General features: G+C 48.0%; 1 pseudogene; it reads right to left on the bottom strand.

Annotated features, from left to right (window-relative positions):
• Positions 1-585: 585 nt before the first annotated feature.
• Positions 586-1,445, bottom strand: LOC147726358 (G protein-coupled receptor 183-A-like; annotated as a pseudogene).
• Between the last annotated feature and the right edge of the window lie 10,666 nt (positions 1,446-12,111).

Consider the following 12,111-nt stretch of genomic DNA (forward strand, 5'->3'; position numbering starts at 1 on the left):
AACTGGTCATGATTGACCATGTCAAATGCCGCGGAGAGGTCTAACAGCACCAGGGCACACAGAGTCTTTTTGTCTGCTCTGAGTCTCAGATCATCCAGTACAGAAAGCATAACCAATTCCGTGCTATGATGGGCCCTAAAGCCGGCCTAGTTTGGTTCTAAAAGATGGTTATTTTCAAAATGGCAAGAGAGGTATGGGAGGACATGCTGTTCGATTACTTTGGCTAGAAAAGGCAGCTGTGATATAGACCTAAAGTTTTTCAAAATCTTGGTGTCTGCACCAGGCTTCTTCAAAAGCGCGATCAGGCGAGCCTCTTTGAAATCAGCAGGGACCTGTCCTATTTCCAGGGAGCTGTTAAGGAGGGAAAGTACATCATCCTCTATTCCTGGCAGGGCTAGTTTAAATATCCTGGGTGGGCAGGGATGTCCAAGGGGTTTTCTCCCTGCACATGGGGGCCATTGAACAACTTACGTAGATGCTCCCACTCCACTAAACTCTAAATGACGCCAAGAGTGTCTCCTTCATTCAATGCTCTAATTACAAAGACAATCAAAACACTTACATTCCTGCGAGGAAAAGTACATTTTAGCTCAAGAAACTGAAGGACCAAAAATTGCGCCTCATCTTATGAGAATCATCAATGACCAGCAGGTTCGTGCTCAGAGACTTCCTCTTCAGAGTATAGGCCCCATCGGTGCTGTCTGCCAAATCCACAATCCTCTTGAAGATGAGGATGTAGCAAATGAGGATGGTGATGAAGGGGAGGAAGAAGGCTACGGTTGAGGAGAGGAAGGTCATGGTTGCCAGCCGCTGGCTCCAGGACCTGGTGCAGAAGTTCTCCATGCAGGCCGTATGCCCGTCAGGAAAGGTGTTAGTCAGAGATCCTGACATGCCCAGAGCCGTCACCACCGCACCAATTACCGTCCAGATGACAAGAGACAGGACCACGTGGTAATATGGCTTCTTCAGCGTCAAGTAGCGGACCGGGTTCAGCACATGTAGCGGTCAATGCAGACACAGGCCAGGAACAGGGTGCAGCCGTACATGTTGGCAAAGAACAGGGCGCTGGTAACCTTGCACATGGCCTCCCCAAAAATCCAGTCATTTTGGCGCCGGTGGTAGTCCAGCTGCAGCGGGAGCATGAGACTGAAGAGGATGTCAATGAGGATGACATTGTAGAGGAAAACGGTTACCCGGGCAGCGCGTGCCCTCTTCTTGAAGCAGCTGTAGGCGGCTGCCAGGTTCCCTGCGAGGCTCAGGATGTAGACAATCCCATAGACGGCAGGTAAGAGGCGGTATTGGAATATGGCCTCAGCAATCCACAGTTTAGGGGGCACCAGTCCCGTGTCTTTGTCTGTAACGTTTCTCGCCCAGAGAAAAAATGTTGGGTTGCTGCTCCCCGTGTACCCCCAAGACTCTGTCGAGAGAGTCACCATGCTCTCCATGCTTCCAGCAACAAAGCAAACAGCAGTTCTAACGAAAAGAGGAATTTGGTGTGTGTAGGGTTTTGACGGGGAAGTGGGGTGGGGGGAGGTTAACGGGAGGAGTCAGGGTCTTTTGATAAGCAAGAAAAGTCAAGGGAAATTTCACAACACAGGCAAACTGAGCTGCTTCCTTGAAGCATACATAACAAGCTGAAATTAAAGTGTGAACATTTGAGTTATCATAAGATGTACAAATTGTGGAAATATGCAGATTGTTTTGGCAATATTGGGCAGAACAAAAGGAAGAAGAAGCCCGCGAGTGGTGCTCCTGCGCCACTTCGAGCCATTGCCTATTGGTGTCTATTACGCGCACCAAGCGCATAATAGACACCAAGAGGCCATGGAGGGAGCAATGCGCGTGTGCGATTCCTTCCCAGCCTGAATTCCCTGTTTTTTCACCTACTAAATGTCTTGTGCTGCGCAGTGCACCGCTAGGCGGGAGACCTAAAAAGGGCATCAGACGCTTGATTGAAATGGGTGTGTTAATAGCAAAACGCAGATTAGCAATGTGCTGGTATCGTGGCCCGCCTCCCACGATTCAGGAGTGGTCATTCTGTATTGTAATACACAGTCAGAGCTGTACAGTGAGCTGCTTCCACCCCCGAAGCCACCCCAAGAACTTCTGGGGATTATATCAAACATATCTTGCTGGGAAGTCTCACCCGGCTACGGACTCTATACCCGAGGCGGAGGACTGATTACTGTGTGCAGCTGCAAGGAGAACTAGTACGCTTTTGAGAACAGATAGGTTTTTAGGTCTCTCCTAAATGACATCAGGTTGTCATTTTGTCTAAGGTGTAAAGGCAGGGAATTCCATGCCTTCGCGGCTGAGCAAGTGAATGAGCGGCCACCCCAGCGTGCTTTCTTGATTTTTGCCGTAGTTGCCAGATGCAAAGAAGCCGAACGAAGAGTTCTAGGCGGCACATAAGGCAATACTAGGGGTTGCAGCACGGCCGGGCCAGTTTGATGAAAAGATTTGTGCAAAATGCACATGGCCTTGAACAGAGTTCTGGCAGCCACTGGGAGCCAATGAAGCTCTTTTAGGGCGGTTCTCGCTGACTGCCATCGAGGGATATTAAACAGTAAGCGCGCGGCACAGTTGAAGTTTTTTTGTCACTGTTGCCGGAGCCCCTAGATATAGAACGTTTCCATAATCCAGCCGAGAGAGTATCAGGGCCTGTACCATGACCCTTCTCGCCTGGAATGGAAGTAAGGGGAGCACTTTCCTGAGCATTTTCATTAGCCCCATGCATACAGAGGCTGTTTTAATGGCTTGAACCGAGAAATCCAGTGCACTATCCAACCAGATTCCTAAGCTCTTTATCTGGTCCTTTGGGGGAGGAGGAACACCGAGACACGCAGGCCAGTTCAAAGACAGAGAGGTAGGAGGGGGGTTACCTAGTAACATAATCTCGGTCTTCTCCCCGTTGAGTTTAAGGTGGGAGAGTTGCATCCACTCAGCAACAGCCTCCAGACACGGGCCCAGGGTGTTAGACGAACCCTCCTTGTGGTCCAGAGAGACCACAAGTTGGGTATCGTCCGCATAGGTGACAATCCGCACACCGAAAGGGAGGACTATTTTCTCTAGGGGCTGCATGTAAACATTAAATAATGTGGGGCTCAGGGAGGAGCCCTGAGGAACCCCACAGCTGAGCGGATGTTTAGATGATACCACCTCGCCTTCAAATACCTGGAAAAAGCGTTCCTCTAAAAAAGAGGTCAGCCACTTCAGGGCCGCGCCCGACACCCCCATGCCCTTCAAACGATGTAGTAGTGTGGCATGGTTAACAGTGTCGAACGCGGCACTGAGGTCCAACAGTATGATGGCAGTTTTTCCACCTTGATCCATTATTGCTCTGGCAGCCTCTGTGACCGCCAGAAGGGCGGTCTCAGTGCCATGCTGAGGACGAAACCCTGTTTGGGAGACCTGTAGAAGTTTATTAGACTCCAGGTAGTCCCCTAATGTTTTGTTGATATGTTTCTCCAACAGCTTACTCATCCACGGAAGCAGCGAAATAGGACGAAAATTGGATAAGTTGTTGGAATCCAAGTTCGGCTTTTTCAGCAGAGCCCTAACGAGTGCACACTTCCATGTGGAAGGAACAGAGTTGGAGGTAATGGAGGTGTTCAGAACCTCCAGCATAGACGGGCGAATAGCGTCCATTGCTTTCACCAGGGTCTGAGGCGGGCCGGGTCATTAGGAGACCCTGAAGTGACCTTCTGGACCAAAGTATCTAAAGCACTTGAGTCCAGAAGTGGAAAGGTGGCCAAAGAGCATGGTACCTGCGAGTCTGAGTCTGAAACAGAAGGGGAGAGTATACCATTGTTATTTGTCGCAAGTTGAGAGTAAATGGCCTGAATCTTCTGTGAGAAGAAGGTGGCCAGATCCTCACAGCGGGCCTGTAGCCCCTCTGATGGTGGTCTTTCAGATGGGGGGGATATCAGAGATTTTGCGATTTTAAAAATTTCCCTCGGGGCATTGGCTGCCATACCAATTTTGGTTTCATAAAACTCAGCTTGGGCAAGTTTTATCTGGCTCTTGTAGTGCCTTATTGCTGATCTGTACTCTGAACTCTTAAGTTGAGAGTGGTCTTTTCTCCATGCTCTCTCTGCTTTCCGGCAGGCTTGTTTTAACAGCCTAAGAGCAGGAGAGTACCATGGGGCGACTTTAGGTCTTTTTATTATTGGCAAAGAACACTTTGGAAGAACTACATCGAGAGTACTAGAAATCCAATTATGAAAATTAAGGACTGCTAGATCAGGATTCGTCATTTTCCGGGGCGGCTGTTCAGAGAGAGCCTGTTTCCATGTAGAAAGCGGAAGGGCATTCCATTTCCTGCCCCAATGCCTATCTTGAATTTGACCAGTAGTAAAGGTGTTTATAGACCATGTGAAGGGGACTAAGAAATGGTCCGACCAAGGCAATGGCACCGGCGTTTCCACTGAAAACTTATCTAAGTTGCTAAAAATATGATCCAAAAGATGACCCTTGTTATGTGTTGGCTGAAACCCCTTTTGAGTTAGGTCAATAGCCTGAAGGTTTAAGCGAAGATTGTTAGCAGCGGCGTCAAGGGGATCATCTAAGTGCAAGTTTAAATCACCTAGCAAAGTGAAGTTGGCTGAGGTAAGTACAGAGTTAGCGACCAAGTTCGTAATGTCGGAAATGAAGTCACCGGGAGAGCCCGGTGGTCTGTAGACCAAAATTCCAGAAAAGGTACTTGTGGGGGAAAAATATAAAGAAAAGTATAGGCTTTCACAAGTTGAGGAATTTGAGGGGGTCACACGGCAGCTATAAATGTCCTTATAGATAATAGCCAGTCCCCCGCCCCTGCCTAACTGGCGATCAAGGCGTTTGATGGTATAGCCTTGGGGGATGGACCAAACTACTACAGGATCGTTTTGGAGCTGCAGCCACGTCTCAGTTAAGAAAAGGGCATCAGGCTTATATTCTTCAATCAATAGAGACAATTCTATGTGATGTTTGGGGAGTGAGCGACAGTTAAGAAGCAACATATTGATAGAATGTGAAGACTGAGGTTTACTGGTTTGTTTGCCTATGCTAGAAGAAGGTAAGCTCCAATTACAGGATTGACAGCGTATTTTAGTGAGATAAGGAGGGACTGAGTGCCTACAACAGAGATTGGAGGAGGCTCGTAGAGCGTACAGCGATGAGGCACTATATGAGATACGCAGACCTACCATAGTGCCTAGCCGCGAAGCCCGAAGCGTCTGAACGGGGACTGGCGCAGACTGGCTTCTCTTTGGCGCCTCTTCGGCGCTCCCGCTGCGCGTCACCGCTGCGCTGGAGATGGAGGCTTATACAGATTAGGAGGTGTGGGGAGACTAGACCGTCGCCCTTGGTGAAATCTCCACCCACCAAGGAGCGAGCCGGCAAATATCAATGTTATTTGATAAATGTGGTACTGACGTGTGTAATCAACTTGTGTAACCTAACTGTTATTGTAAATGTACTCTGGGCAAATCTTGCCTCCCACAGTGTGGTCATGTGCCGCTATGGGCAATCCAAAATGGCTTGGAAGCTTCTACTGGAGGTGCTGGGGTCTGGGAGGTTTGTTGTCCTTGCAAGCCTGGACACCGTCTGCTGGATCTCCTACCCTGGCTCCAAAGGGACTAAGGTGTCAGCTGTTGGTGTGATGGGCCTTCATACTACCTGTAGGTGAAACCCCTAGCAATGCCCTGAAAGAGGTGAGCTTGTTGGGGATAGTGCATTGCAGGTATGCAAAGATCGATGACCGTGCAGTGGCTCTACTCATTTTGAAGCACTTAAGAGCGGAGTCAGCCTTCTCGCCAAAAAGGCTGGAGCCGTCAAAAAGCATATCCCTGAGTAAAACTTGAATGTCACCCGAAAAGCTTGTAGATCTCATCTATGCATGGCGCTGGAGAACCAGGCTAGTGCTGACTGCTCTGCCAAAGCAGTTGGTTTTGTCCAGGCATCACCATATGCCGTACTTGGCTGCATCCTGGCCATTTTGAAGGGTCTGTGCCAAGTTGGTGCATCATCATATTGTGCAGAAAATGTGTCTTCCCCATTACCATCATCAACAAAAGCTGATTAGTGTCCGATCTGAACATCTGTCGGAACACTGGAGGGTGGCACCTAGGCAAAGCATGGTATTGTCAGACCGTACTGGAGCTGGGCGTGTTGGAACTGTGCTGAAATAGGACTTTGGCTGAGGTTAAGACAGATTCGGTTTGGAGTCAGTCGGGACAATGGGGTCTGTGTCCTCCTATGGTGTCGGGGTCTGTGTCCTCCTATTGTGTCGGGGTCTGTGTCCTCCTATGGTGTCGGGGTCTTTGTCCTCCTATGGTGTCAGGGCCTGCGTCCTAGCAGAAGGAACTGGCATGGATCATGGTGCCGGGCATGAAGTTGGCTCTGAAGTCGGAGCTGAACCTGAAGCAGATGGAGAAACAGATGGTGCTGAGAGGGTCCTGTGGCAGTAACTTGACTGGAGTCCTCTGTGGATCCAGGGGGCCAGAAGGCATCTCAGAGGGAGCTAGTAAGGTGCCTCAGATGCAAATCATGGTCTCCTTACACATCTCTAGTTGGCTTTACACGACTTCCTGTGATGTTCTGTGATGTACAATTTGGCTTTGTGTTCCTGAATTGCCTTCAGTTCCATCAGGACACACTCCTCGCAGAACTTGGAGTTGTGGCCTGAACTCAAAAACCAGAGACACACATTTTGGGGATCTATGACAGTCATCTGTTTGCAACAGTGCCTACAAGGCTTAAACCCTGTAGTTTTAGGCGAAGACATGTTGCCTCGCACACTGGGAAAAAATGAGAAGAGAAAGAACTTTTTCAACTGATGAGAAAAAGTAAGAAGCTTGCTTCAGATCCGTGAACAAAAGTTTGGAAAGAAAGGAAGTGATGCTTAGGTGGTGCATACATGTTTGGTCCAGGCGTCGCTGCTTCTGGGGAAGTGCGGAGTAAATACAGAGATGCACAAAGCCACCTATTGGCACCCACGGGCTATGCTGATTATGCAGAAAAATCTTCCTGCTCCAGTCTGGGGCCTGCGGATATTCTAAAGGTGATGAATCTGGGGTAGGAAATATCCATCAGAAGGTATGCTACTCTTACAGACTCTGACCCCAGGCAGCAACAGTCATGACAATGTTAAAAAAACAGATCTATCAGTATTGAGGATGAAATGCTGCCATATAAATTATGCAACAACAATCGTACCAATAAGTGCTTTGAATCAAGCAACTATAACAAAGTAATGGTCTAATCAAGGCAAGTGTAGATGTATCAAGAGATTGTGGCCCCTAATTATCATTGTGTTGTGTCGCCCCTGTTCTCATGCAAGGAGGCATAAGGGCGACACAACAAAAAAGTTAGATTTAGCACGCCACGCAAAGCCACCTTGCATGGCTTGATAATTCTGGAGTTACACAAGAGAGCGTAAATGACTGCCTTGTGTTACTCTGTCTCAGGGAGGCATTCCATAGGTGGACCTTGAATGTTCACGTGTATCCACCCATGGGTTTTGGCATATGCCCAGATTTAACATTAGTGGTAGACCTGGGAATGCGTCAAAAATCTACGCCTTCTCAGGGGAGGAGTAACAAGGAGACATTTCTTCTCTTTTTTTGATGTTCAGGTGTGCTGCATGCTTCATAAGATTATTTTTGTGCAGGAAGATGTCCCTTCCTACACAAAAACAAGCCTGCTTCCAACACAGGTACCCTTGCACCGTGGCTCTAGGCAGCCACAAGTGCACCAGCGCAAGAAAAGGGCAGGAATGTGTCATATGATGGTAAATACAGCACTTTCCAGCCATGTCACGCAGCACAGCTCAGCTCATCAAGGAGGTTTACTGCGCTGCACTACGTGAAAGTAGGATCAATATATGCCCCCGTAGGTTTGAAAACGCCAATCCATTAGGACCAAGGAATTGGATCAAAGTTATAAAACATACCGTTCATATAACAATAAAATGAATAGGCAAGCCATCAAGTAGCAAAACATAGGTAAAAGAAAGTACAAAACCTCTTTAATACAAGGATTACTTTATGTTAATAGCATGAAATGGTGAAAAGGCTCAGTTCTATACTGAAAAGTAAGGTGCAAAGAAAATATAAATACAGAAAAGTTCATAGAAAAATAGACTGTCCTATCATTGGTTGTGACGTCATATTTTTTGTATAACTGAAAGCAATCTTGAACCTAATTATTATAAATGTTTAAACAGTCTATGTTGTAAGAAAGCTAACGTTTTGGCTCCTAAGGTTGACATAAGCAGGGGCATCATCAGGACAGAGTAACTAGACAGTTAAGAAAGCAACCTGAAAGAACAAAAGATGCAGAGCTCATCTCCCACAATGAAGGAGTGACAAAAGTGGAAAGGGTGGACTTATCTAAGATTGGGTCATAGGAGAAAGGGGCACTTGAATAGGACAAAAACAGTCCAGAACAATAGCACATCAGGGTGATAAGGGACTGCTTCGTATCTAAAAGTAATGAGATGGTATAAAAATGCAAATTAATTAAATAGAAAGCTATAAATCTAGTGTCAAGACATTGGAACACCATTAGGTGTGTGGGAGAACACAAAATACTAAATAAACAATAGACCGCATTCCTGAATTGCTTTTAAACAATATAGGAATCCAAAGACAACAAGTGGAAAAGGTGTGGCGCAGCAGCCAGGGCGACTGACGTCAGACACTGGGGATCACGGTTCGATCCTTGGCACCTGCGGCATGGGTTTGCCCAACACCATGTGACTCTGGGCAATAGCTCGCTTAATGTTCCCGGCGCCAGGGAACCTATGGGTAGCTGTGCTCTTTACAAAAACAAGATTATTAAAGGCAACCACATTTGTGTGCTGTGAGGGGGGTACAAAGACACATACCCTAAGAAGCAGTGGGGGTCAGGACTAGCCGTAGAGAAATAAAAAGACTAAAGGGCATATATACATGGGCATTGTGCCACCAGTGCGTGACTTTTTACAACACTGCTGTGGTGTAATGCTCTGCTCCATATTTATAAGGCGCCGCTAAGCCACGGAAGTCACCCTGTAAATGTAGGGTTCCTCGCCGCAGTTTTCTGAGGCAAAGAGGTGTCTGTAAATCTGAGGCAGTGCCAAAACGTAACACCTTTGAAAAGGAGGCATTAGAGTGGCGCAACAGGGAGAAATACTTTTATTTCTCCTCAGTTTTTTTTCTTTCAATGTTTGCTGCATTCTTTAATACACATGGAAAGGAGCAAAATGTCATTAATGATTGTTTTTGCGCAGGAAGGTATCCCTTCCGGCGCAAACAAAATCATCCATGAAACGCAGGCACCCTTGCACCATGGTGCAAGGGTTCCTACACTGGGCCTAGGCAGCTTTTTTAGCACTGGTGCAAGGGAAAACCCAGGGTAGCACCACGCTGCCGAACTTTGTTGTTAATATGCCCCTAAGTGGCTCCAATGTGGTCAGCGAATAGGGCAATGCGAACACATACTGCAAGAGGTAAAGGAATCCAGTATAAACTCAGGGTTTGGAGCAAGATACTCCCGACGGCAGCCCGTTCACGGCAGGAAGGGAACAAAACCCCAACAGTCAAAGGTGTAAATGCACTGCCATACCCTCGAAGCGTGTTAAATGAAAAGCAGTGTAGTGTGAGGCCAAAGCGTGTGGGACTTCGAGAAAGCGGGGAATAGAAATTTGTAGACAGGAAACAACTGTCAAAAGGGAAATAAAAACTGGAACATGTAAGATAAATTGTAAAATACGACTGAAATCTTGAGAAGTGATTTTATATCGGTGAAAATGAAAAACTGGAAGAAATCACTCATAGAAATGCAAAAGTGAGTGTTCACAGGTGCAAGTATAAAAGTAGAATAGCACGAATAATCCCAAGATGCATCACAACATAAATTGGAAAAATAAAAGCAATTATGGAAGTAAGGAAAAAAGGACAGACATAATGTAGTTTATACACAAATAATAAAATAGACAAACCCAATGATTGGGTGCATTACTAGGACGTTGAAGTAAATTTAAGATTTAAGGCCTCACAGACGAAGGGGCCCAAAAATTGTGGAAAAAATGGCGGGCCAGGTGTTCCACTCTTCGTTTTCCACATATGCCAGGGGAGTCCTAGTCTGGGTGGCCCCTGGAGTCCCGTTTGCTGTTCAGTACGTGGAAGCTGACATTCATGGGAGATACCTGCTCCTTAGAGCAAAGCTGGATGGCAGGGATGTCACCATACTGAACTCTTATGCACCAATCACAAATGACCCAGCCTTTTTTAAGTCCCTATAAGAGGTCCCGATCCCGGACATGGAGGTACCAATGCTTTGGTTTGGAGACTTTAATTGTGTCCTAGACCCCACTCTTGACAGGTTCCCACCCCGTGCTGGCACGAAACCACGAATAACAGCGAAACTCAGGAAGGTGATGGGGAATATAGGCGCTCAGGATGTCTGGCGCCAGAAAAACCAGACTCAGAAGGTATATACCTGTTTTTCCTCCTCTCTCAATACACATATTCGCTTGGACAGGGTCCTAGTCGCACACCCAGAGTCTACCATGTCCCTTAAAGTTACCCATCAGGCACATTTCCTATCTGATCACTCTCCTGTAGCGTGTGTGGTGAATTGGGGGGCCCAGTTATGTCGTCCCCGGACCTGGAGGTTACCAACAGACATCCTTCAGGACCAGGTGGGGAAGCATCACATAGAAACTGCTATAACCGACTATGTGGACCTTAACTGGGGGTGGGGGGGAGGGAGCTCACATTGGCCATGAAATGGGACACCTTAAAGGCGGTGGTGAGGGGGTATGCATGGGCCTAACCTGCGGGGTTCAGAGGCAGCTCCAAAGAGAGCTACAGGACGCAGAGAGCAGCCTCTTGGGTCAGCAGATCTCTGAGACTCCTGACGCCATGACACAAGAAGGGGATCAGGACACTCGGACACGTATCCACGATATCCTGTAGAGGCTCGATTAGTATACCCTCACACAATATAGACAGCGCCTTCACAGGGAGGGTGATAAATCCAGTAGACTTTTGGCCTGGATTCTTCGACGGGAACAGGCCCCGGAGAGCATTGTGGCCCTGCGAGGGCCTGTGGGGGCGTAATCCACTCTGAAGTGGGACTGCTACGAGTCCTTCAATCTCACCTCCAGCGGGTGCACGCCGCGGACCCCATAATTTCCGAGGCCTCTTATCTCCCTTACCTTCGCGAGTTGACCCTGCGGTCTATTCCCAAATCAGCGCAAAAGGACCTAGACAAAGCTCTGACATTGGGTGAGGTGCGTACCGCACTGCAGCGCCTACCACGGGCCAAGTCCCCGGGAAGCGACATATTCCCTCCTGAATTTTATCAGACATTCGAGGGTACACTTTCTCGACTACTATTGCAGGTGTATCTTGAGGAGTTTGATAGTGGGACTCTCCCGCCGAGCATGACGCTGGGGGAAATATGTATGATCCTGAAACCGGGAGGCGGGGGATGCTCATGAACCTTCATCGTATCGTCCGATCACGATGATCAACACGGACGTAAAGATCTTATCCAAGTTACTGGCCTCGCGCTTGACGCCACATATGTCTCGCTTGGTCCATGAAGACCAGCGCGGTTTCATTCAGGGGCACAATACGGCTATGAACCTGCGGTGGTTGAATCACATTATACATGAGGAGAGTGGTCGGGAGGAGCAAATGGTGTTGGTGTCTATCGACCTCGCCAAGGCGTTCAACACAGCCGATTGGGGGTATCTACTCGAGGTCTTCCGCGCAGTGGGGCTGGGTCCCAACTTCTGTCCGAACGGATATGGAACAATGGGGTATCATGGTAGGGGACACGTGCAACGTCATCTCCCTATATGCAGATGATGCCTTGTTCTATTTGACTGCTCCCAGGGATGCACTGCCGATACTGCTGCAACACTTAGATTGGTTTGGGAAGGCCTCTGGGTTACGACTTAACCACAGTAAGTCTTTGATCTTCCCACTGGCGGGACTTGACTAGGTGCCCTTGGGAGACTTACCAGACCTCGGGCTGCAATGGGAACAAGAGGGGTTCCGTTATCTTGGAATACAGGTGGCTCTGACAGACACGCAGGTGCTAGCCCTGAATGTGGATCTTATACTCACGTCCTTACAA

This window comes from Lissotriton vulgaris, chromosome 3_1, assembly GCF_964263255.1.
Source record: "Lissotriton vulgaris chromosome 3_1, aLisVul1.2, whole genome shotgun sequence".
Lineage (NCBI taxonomy): Eukaryota > Metazoa > Chordata > Amphibia > Caudata > Salamandridae > Lissotriton > Lissotriton vulgaris.